General features: G+C 36.6%; 1 long non-coding RNA gene across 1 annotated transcript; it reads right to left on the minus strand.

The window, feature by feature from the left end:
- Nucleotides 1–5,850: 5,850 nt before the first annotated feature.
- LOC120754600 (uncharacterized) lies at nucleotides 5,851–8,659 on the minus strand. The gene is made up of 3 exons (XR_005701485.1): nucleotides 8,549–8,659; nucleotides 7,451–7,592; nucleotides 5,851–6,865 (listed from the first exon to the last, which is right to left on the minus strand). It is a non-coding gene; the product is annotated as an uncharacterized LOC120754600 (long non-coding RNA).
- Nucleotides 8,660–9,128: the final 469 nt, after the last annotated feature.

The following is a 9,128-nucleotide window of genomic DNA, read 5'->3' on the forward strand; positions in this document are numbered from 1 at the left end:
TCCCACACTACAAGTATCTGAATGTGCCACATATATTACAGGAAAGAAAAGTGAACTGTTGAACTGTTTTATAAATGTGCTTTAAAGAAGTTTAAAAAAAAAAAAAATTATGGAAACCATGTCCTTATCCTCCGCCTGTGAAACCAGGTGCTTTATTTATTGCAAGAAACTCTAAGAGGTATATATTATACTAATAACACTTTAAAATGTCTGAAATGTCTTAAAAAGATCTTTCTGTGTATTTGGAGCCGAAACTTGTGAAATGCCAGAATTTTATTCAGGGACAATGTCCCCACTAGGAATAAGCATTACAACTTTCCACAGAATAAAGAAATTGTTCTCAAGCTTATTGATTTATGACAGGCTGAGCAATAAAGTTTAAAAGTGATTCAGCGTTGTGCTGACTTTTCTGTCTTTTTAGAGACGTGTTAACCTGCCACACTTTTAAAATAAAATGTGAATCCTTTCTGGAGCTGAAGTAATGAGTACAGACTGTAGTGTGTACCAATGGTGATGAAATTTTGCAGGTTTATGTATGTGATAATTTAGTATATATGTATTTTACCATAGATAAACTGCCCATATTTTGCTGCACATTTGTAGTCACTTCCTGTCATCTTTGTACTCACATATGCTTCTATCATGTCTTTGTGATACATACCATTATTCTAACTTTTTTCCTTCATTAATTTATACAAAATAATTATATAATTCCCAATGCAAATTATGCTCTTTATTTATGCCCTCCATCTCTGTGATAATGATGTTGTTGCCTGAAACCTGGCATCAGTTTCTACAATTTTTATGTTTGAAAAATTAGCATATCTAAAAAATACTGTACAATTAGAAGAGCAATTGCTTAGGTAATTTCCCCCTGGGTTCTTCCCCAATGGAACTTCTCTCTCAATCTTTTAGCCCTACATTTTATTATGTCTGCAATCTATGATGCAAACCAAAGTGTTCTTGCTAGACTAAAAGCAAGACTAAATGGGATTCCAAGAAGGTAGCATAATATGTCAGAAAATTATGTAAGAAAGTGCAACTACTATGCTAAAGCAACAGTGTTAGAAACTATGCAGCTATATATTAAAATCTATAAAGCTATAGATATACAAAAAGCAAAAATCTTTAGGCATCAATGTCACTGAATTTATATGCAAGATTTTCACTCATCATGTCTGCAAGGAATAAAGATCAGCCTGCTCCTCATCCTTTCCATGTGTTTTAAATGATTATATGAAGTGGTTTTGTGTAGTGTGTTTTCTGGCACATGCACCGTGAAGTGAAGAATGAAGCTATGTTGTGTCAGTGGTAAATATTTGACAATTCTGTAAGACTCTAGTACTTCGTAATGAATCCTGTAATTTTATTCTGGAAAAAGCAAAAAGACAGCATAGTACACTGCCTGAGGCCCCTGAAATAATCAATGAAATACATCTTGGGTTTGCAGCCGCACATTAGGGTAACAACAGCAGTTATATGGTATATATCTACATTTGTTTATAGGGAAATGTTTCTTTCATTTTAATCATTCTGGTTTTGTCTTCCAGAGACTGCTTTAATTCCTTTTGTCTTCCCTGTGACATGGTGATTCAGAAAATAAAATTGAGAGGCAGCAGAATTCTATTTCAGTGTACTTTAAAGCCTCAACTTCTTGTTGACGAAAAGGAAGGGGACAGACTTTTGTATTCTTATGCTAATGGTAAAATTTAACAACTTAGCAGCGTGATCAAAACAGAATTTTTTTGGACATATACAAGAGTGCTTACCAGCACCTTGAAGTAGTGTCCGGAATACACTAGGGAACATCAGCAGATTTGGAACAGCATAAGCAATCAGCCATCTAGTCAAAGTTAAATAAAGATGCTTTTTATCTTTCTTTGTCATTAAAATCATTGTAAAAGTGTACCTACATACAAGCCCAAGGAGACTACATGTCTTGCTTATTGAAAGTTTTGATGAGAGAATCTGTCAAGATTCTTATAATGAGGACCCTCTGTATCATACCACCAAAAGAGGCAAACAATATTTTCAGGCTTGTCTGTATAGCCAAAGTCCAACAGAGACCTCAAGAAATCTTCAGGGTTGACACGATGAGCTCCTCTGATCAGGTCATATGTGATTTCATAAGGATTTTTATTCCATTCTTCAAAACTTTCTTGCATCATTTCAGCTGCATAAATCATATAAGCTGAATTTAATTTAACACATAAGTTGAATTGATGTACAAGAGGGTTTTTCTTTCTTTTTTTACCTTTACCACCTCCATTGCCTACTTTCCTGGAAAGGGTTTTTTCAGGAAACAGAGAGAAGCTAGTCTAATCAACAGAATCAGGCAAGTCCAGTGTTTATCACAGCTTGACTGTGATATCGCACGGCTGTGAAAATGATGCTAGCAAACTTGAACTCCCAGATCATTATCTTATTTAATCTCCTCTTGGGGTGGTGAGTGCTACAAATTGGTAAGAATAATATTAGGCCCCATTTTCTTGATCAGAAACCACTGTGTAATCTCATAATGAGACTGGAAATAGCTGTTTTGCTGGCTGGCTCCTAAGCAGAACAGTGGAATAGTATCGAAAGTTTCATTACAGTTGACACAGAAACAGTTTAATAAATCAAGCATTTCTGATCAGTTTAATAAATCAATATCTTCATTAGTATACAATTTCTTATTTTTTCTTAACAGAACATGGTCATCTTCATCAAAGAGGTGCAAAATGCGACTGATTGGAGGGAACAGAACCTTTTTGAATGGTGTGACCTTTTCTGTATCTGCAGCTTGTTGAAACTCTTCCCATCTCTTTTACCCACCTTTTATAATTATTGACGTGAAAGTTTGTTCATTACTTGTCTGTAAGACAATCAGATTTCCCCTTCACTATCTTTTATCTTTTATACAAGATTTTATAATACAAAATACATAGCATGCGTAAAAGCTAATAATGATTTGATAGACACAGCTTTTTATCAATTTAATTTTCATGATGGCATTTGACAATGGTAAAACCTCTCGTGAGTCCCTTCATAGACACCAATGAGTCGATTCTACTCTTGTTAGCAATTTTGATTTGATTTACTAATCTAGGTACAGTGAACTGAATGGCAGCTCTGGTGCCCCAGCTTTGCATTAGCTGCTTTACCTGCTATGGCTCCATACAAAAATACGATGGAGGTCCACCTGGATGTGTCTGATAACTACAGTGTATGGACTAATATCAACACTCCCTTCACTCCATTCCTTTCCAGCTATGTATATTTGAGGGGAGGGCAGGGCAGGGAGGGGAAGGGTTGTTTGTGTTTTTTGTTTCTTCTTTTCAGAGAAAGTAATTTGAGAACATGAAATAAAATAAAATATAATAAACTTTAGTGCTCTACTCTTTATGTATCTTGCCTGTAACTTCATTGGCTTGTGTGAAGCTGTGGTTGTTCTATAACTTTCTGTGCTTCATGCCAGAAGGTACACCAGGTCCAGCTGTACAGCTCGATTGTGAAATACACAATCCACTGTCTGACACTTCTGTTTGTGACTGTATTTCTTGGGTGACCAATGATGAATATGTTGGAAAACCTTTCTCTAAGATGGTCTCAAGAAAAGTCATTACATTTTCTCCATCAAAGACTGCTTCTACCAAGAGAAGGAACTGCCTCCAGAAACAGTTTGCTGTGAGAATGGAGGTTAATGATGGGGCAGGAAAAATGCTGGGCATGTGCTTAACTGTTTGTAAGTGTAGAAGAAAGGATTGCAGGTGACCTCACGCCGATAAGTCACAGGTTTATTAATTACCAAAGAAGAGGAACAGCCTTGCCCTTAATGGGTTGCAGCTGTGACTAATAAAAATAAGCGTGATAAAAGACGCGTGTTGGGTAGCCAGGAGGTAGAGGGCCTGGGCTAGGTAGAGTAGGAGCTCTGAGGAAGAAGGAATGATCCAGAGAAGCACAAAGCAGAATGAAGTGAGGAAGAGGGTTTTTGCTGTTAAAGAGCTAGTGTGAGGTCAGTCTTGGTCTGATGGGGTTGGAGCCTGCAGTCATAGCTGAGCTAGGTAAAAGCCTGCGGTCAGAGGTGGCATGGAGATGCTTGCAGTCATGTTCCAGTAGGAAAAAAAATTGCAGTTAGGCCCTACTGTAGGAGCTTGCTGTAGTCAGAGTTAGTGAATAGTTGGAGTAAGGATAACTGAGCTCTAAAGAAGGATAAACCAGGACCCTTTTCATGTTGCTAAATGAGAATCTGTGCCTTGGCTCATTTCTACCCCTAACAAGGGATCTGCTGCAACAACGGTTAAATAAATATATTAAACATTTGTAGAGTTTGTGGCAAATAAATTATATAAACAACCAGATCAATGAGGCAAGAATGCTGAAGAATGTGGATGAAAGATTGGGTTTTCTGTAAGTTCCTACGTTTACAGTAAGGCAAGTTCTATCCTTCGTTGCAGGTAAAGGCTACCAGGCAACATGATCAATGTGGGATGTCTGTAACTGCAAATAAATACAGCGCACAAAACCTGGGCTTTGTGGGAACCTCGAAAACTGAGTGTGGGAACATCAGAGAGAGGCAAGAGGAGGAGATGGGGCAGTTATATTAAAGAGCAGGATTTGATTTATGCATATTCTTATATCCTCTTATCAAGAGGTATGTGAGGAGCAGGACAGAATGAGCTTGAGTTGAAGAGACTAAATGAATGCAAGTACTTTGAGTTCATGCTTTAATATTTTTTCCTTTTTTTTAAATAAAAATCCTTAACCACCAAAGTGAAAACTACCTCTACACTTGATTTAATATTTTCTTTTTGCTCTCACTCTCTATCCTGGAAGGAGGAGGAGGAGCAGAAAGACACCAGCATGCATGGTATGGGGGATGAAAGCAATTATAATGCATGATGTAGGAGGAAGAAAATTATGGGGAAATTATCTTTAGAAGTTCACTGATAACTACCTTCATAGATTATAAAAGAATCACTGAAAATATATATGTAAATTACTTGAATTTTCTATTGGAGTTTTCCTCTGCTGTCTAGATTGTGAGCCTTAGAGAAATTTTGTAAATTAAGGAAAATTATAATAGTCAATATATTTTATTTTAAATGATTTCTGATGACAGCCAGATGCATGAAAGGTTAATTTGTATAGGCTTTCAATTATTTTAAAAATATGCATGTGATGATGAACTACTTAATGTAGTCCTGAAAGCAAATTCATTTTGAGAACCCTACGATTTGGAGTGATGAATGTAAAGCTAAATACTTGCATCCGGATTTTAAACTTTCCCCTCTTCCCTTGCCCCTTCTTTCCATGAGACCATTCTATTCAACTTTTGTATGGTGTAAAGATAATTCAGCTAGTCATCAGTATTAACTTGCAGGCTATGGCCTGGAAATAATGTAATTTCACAAATTTTTATATGCATAGAGAATCAGTTTCTACTGTATAATTAGATATCAGAGTTTAGATAAGCTATTTATTTAATGTACTGTTCAAGAAAAATATGGAGAACACAGAAATGTCTCAATTTTTAATATTTATTTCATTTTTTAAAACAAATATTTCAGTTATTTCTCAGGAGTATTAACAGTCATGGATAATCACTTGGTGCACATGGAAGAAATAAAAGAGAAGGATGAAAAATCAGATTTTTTTTATAATGATCTGAGCTTAAAAAATGGTGATCATAAAGGATGTTCATTTAAAAACTTTTTGACTCAGATTCAGTTACACTGATATAAATCAGGAACAAGTCTTTCAGAAACAAAGACAATTTTTTAAGAACAGAATCACTCAGTTCTGAATCTATGAGATCTAAGGCTTTGTGTTCCCTTGAGCTTTGACCAAACTGTTTAAGAAGCTAAAATTTTCACTCTTTATTTTAATTATTTCTTTTTGTTGGTTGGAAGGTTGATGCTTTTTAGCTCTATATTCCAAATGTATTCAATGTATGCATCTGCTGTGTTATTTAGGGCAAAGATGTTCTGTAAGTTTAGTCAGACCTAGATGCCTGGCTGACAGCTGCATAAGTTACTGGTGACAGAATGTTTCTTCTTTTCGAGCTCTTTCTTACTTGTTATGCTCTTATTCCTTCTAAGCACTACACTAATACATGTCATTAATTCCCCACTGGTAAGAAGAGTGACATCAGAGTCAATCTTCTGTCATAAGGGTATGGCTGGTCATTTGTTACTGTTTGTATTGGCTGAGCATCTCCATGTCTTGGAACAGGAGTTTGCATCTATTTGTAGGGACAAGAGATGAGGTTGTCAGTGCAGGTGTTTCATATTGTCTTCTGTTCTCATTTTTCCCATTTCTCCCTTGTGCATCACTGCGAGTGAGAGCCTGACTCAGACTTGAGCAGCAGCTATCTCCAGAGTACACAGACTTCTTGGAAAAAAAGTACTGTTTTTCACTACACAGCTTTTCCTCTTCCAGGTAGTCTCTATTAATTTCAACAGCCCCTGTGGTCCCCATAACAAACTGAAAGAAAGCAGTCTGTGATCAGATGATGCTATGCAAAACCAAAATCTGAATTTTCTTCACTTTCCTTCTGAACTTGTTTTGGGTAGCCTGCAGCAGTGGACATGTTTGGCCTGTCTGGAACCTGTTTTCTTTCACAACAAACCATCCTGAAAGGTATTTTGAGATCATAGTTCATGTCTCAATGAGCTTTATGGTTTTTCCTGAAGATATTCTTGGGATGTAAATATCAAAAGTTGGATGAGGTAATAAACACTAGTATGATTTCCATTATATTGAAGTTTTCTTGGACCAGGTCAGAAGATTCTGCTCCCTTTAATGTTTCTCTCCAGCGTTTCCTGATTTTTTTCCTATATCACGAAATTTTGGAACTTGGATGCATTGTGTTTGGTTCTTTCCCCTTTGGAAATAAATGAAAAACATTATTAGATAATTTACTGCTTAGTTGTCATCCCAGAGAGTCAGATTTTATCAGTAGTTTATTTTGGATGAGAGACATCTATTAACTCAGGAATTTTTATTAAGCAAAAGAGAATTTAAACTACCGTAGTGTTACACACAAGAATTTCTCTAGGTATTTACTTAAAGTTTTATCTCAACATGGAGAGAAGTCTTTCAATTGCATCTCATCTACCAAAATTCCACAAGGCAAGCATAGGTAATGCTAAGGATTTTTCAACACTAAACATAGTGAATAACCTGCAACACAGCTGCAACATGTGATACAGCCACATCCTGCAAATGTATGTGTAAATAAACCATCAAAGGTGTGTTCCATCCCTTCTTAAAGGGAAACTTCAGAAGAGTCATCTTGCATTTTCACCTGAATCTGATTTTTAATGTAATTTACAGAGTATAGATAATAGTCACTGAAAGGAAGAAAGGTGAAGGTGATCTAAAAGTTGTACTGGACTAATTAAATGGGAAACTTAGCAGCAGCCACATTAACAAAATAGAGTAACAAAAGCCAAATTAATTTTTCTACCTGTGTAATCAGTAAGTTGTTTCAAAGAGCTGAAGTTCTTTCAGAATTCAAAAAAAAATAGGATATGTTATATCCCATTTTGCCCCTGAATTTGTGAAGCAAAACTCATCCCACTTTATTGAAAGTAAAAACACTCTGCAACCTGTAAGAGAAAAAGGGAAGTGATAACAAATGTTTCCTTGATAGCCTGTCTTGAGAAAAGAAAAATTGTAAATTAATCCAAAAGAGAGCTTTTCCAGTAAAAAACCTTCAGCAGTACATTCAAGAAAAAGGGAGAATGTGTGAAACCCTGTGCCTATTTCTGTTATATTGTCTACACCTTTTGAATCCTTTTCTTGTATTTGAAATACTCAGACTAATTTTTTTTTTCCTGTAAATAGCATATGTTGGGTCTGTTTTGCTGATAATTTGCCATATTGTATGGAAGAATTTAGCACCACAGTCCTGTTTTCTGACAACTGTAAGCAAACTGTAGTAGACAACAAATAGTTAAATCCTGAGACAAGTGATAAACAGATTAAAATGAAGTAATTCCGCTTATAAGATGGTGGAATTTCTTCCTACATTCTTTTCTGTGCAGCGAATACTGTCCTTATTTATGTCTGTAGATAGGCAAGGGATATATTCATTACTCATTCTTGATTTAAAATGTGGCTTGTAAATGGCTAAGAGATAAGAAACTGTGGCTCTCCAGAGAAAGGAGTCAACTCATACAAAGCTTAACCTGCTTAATAAGTTCAACTCTGTGCTATCTCCAGATAGCTACCCTTCTGACTGTAGTACATACCTGTTTATTACATAATCCTGAAATAGAAAATATGACATATTTGAGAGGATTTGGGTAAAGAACATATTTCCAGAATTTGCTTCTGATGGTTTGAATATCCCAATGCTTTTTTAATAGTTACCAGCTTCTAGAGAATACTATCTTAATTCCGTTTCTCACAGAATCAATTAGGTTGGAAAAAACCTCTGAGATCATTGAATTCAACACTACCATTTCAATAGAAAGACTGGCACTTCCAGTCTTTCCTGAAACACCTCCGGAGACTGAGACTTCACCACTTCCCTGGGCAGTCCACTCCAATGCCAACTCACCCTTCTGTGAAGAAATTCCTCAAATTATCCAACCTAAACCTCCCCCGGTGCAGCTTGATGCTCTTGTCCTGTCACTGACTGCATTTGAGAAGAGACCGACCCTCACCTGGCTACAGCCTCCTTTCAGTATTTGTAGTGAGTGACGAGGTCTCCCCTGAGTCTGCTTTTCTCCAGGTTAAACAAGCCCGGCTCCCTCAGCTGCTCCTCATCAGAATTGTGCTCCAGAACCCCTCACTAGCTTAGTTGCCCTTCTCTGGACACACTCCAGCCCCTCAGTGTCCTTCCTGAATTAAGGGGCACAGAACTGGACAAGTACTGAAGGTGCTCCTCACTGCAAAGCAAACAAAACAATAGCAACTCCCATCTTTTATTTGCAATGTTAGTTCCATAAATTTTCTGGAAGCACCTCTAGCTACTGAAGTTGACACTAGGTCCTGTCACCTAAGACACCAATGAAGTCCTGGCAGCTAACTTGTGTCTCTCACAACCCCTCTTGCAGTCTTAAATAGTGTCTAGCACCAAGTTACTTAATAAAGCCTTAGGGATTTTTCTGGGGGAAATTTTGCAAAGGGAATTTCAG

This window comes from Hirundo rustica, chromosome 6 (assembly GCF_015227805.2).
Source record: "Hirundo rustica isolate bHirRus1 chromosome 6, bHirRus1.pri.v3, whole genome shotgun sequence".
Classification (NCBI taxonomy): domain Eukaryota; kingdom Metazoa; phylum Chordata; class Aves; order Passeriformes; family Hirundinidae; genus Hirundo; species Hirundo rustica.